This window comes from Phalaenopsis equestris, unplaced genomic scaffold, assembly GCF_001263595.1.
Source record: "Phalaenopsis equestris unplaced genomic scaffold, ASM126359v1 Scaffold230987, whole genome shotgun sequence".
In the NCBI taxonomy this organism is placed as follows: Eukaryota; Viridiplantae; Streptophyta; class Magnoliopsida; order Asparagales; family Orchidaceae; genus Phalaenopsis; species Phalaenopsis equestris.
In genome coordinates, this window is record NW_018248957.1 from 1 (window position 1) to 209 (window position 209).

At 38.3% G+C, this 209-nt stretch overlaps 1 long non-coding RNA gene across 1 annotated transcript in view; it reads right to left on the bottom strand.

Annotated features, from left to right (window-relative positions):
* Positions 1–130: 130 nt before the first annotated feature.
* Positions 131–209, bottom strand: part of LOC110038104 — a 466-nt gene continuing 387 nt past the window's right edge. The window contains exon 2 of the long non-coding RNA XR_002295388.1: positions 131–187. This is a non-coding gene — a long non-coding RNA (uncharacterized LOC110038104). The remainder of the gene's footprint in view (positions 188–209) is intronic.

The window sequence follows — 209 nt, forward strand, 5'->3', positions numbered from 1 at the left end:
AAAAAAAAAAGAAAAGAAAAAAGAACACATTATTAGGTGAAAATCAACAAAAGATCCATATCATGACAATGCAGTTTCCACAGCCAACCTTATAAAGAGGTTTATTTCTTCCGAGCTACTGCAGCAGCAATTCCACCAATTATAAGTCCCACAGCAGTCGCAGCGATTCCGATACCAAGTACTCCATCTGATTCAGGAACAAGGGAAAG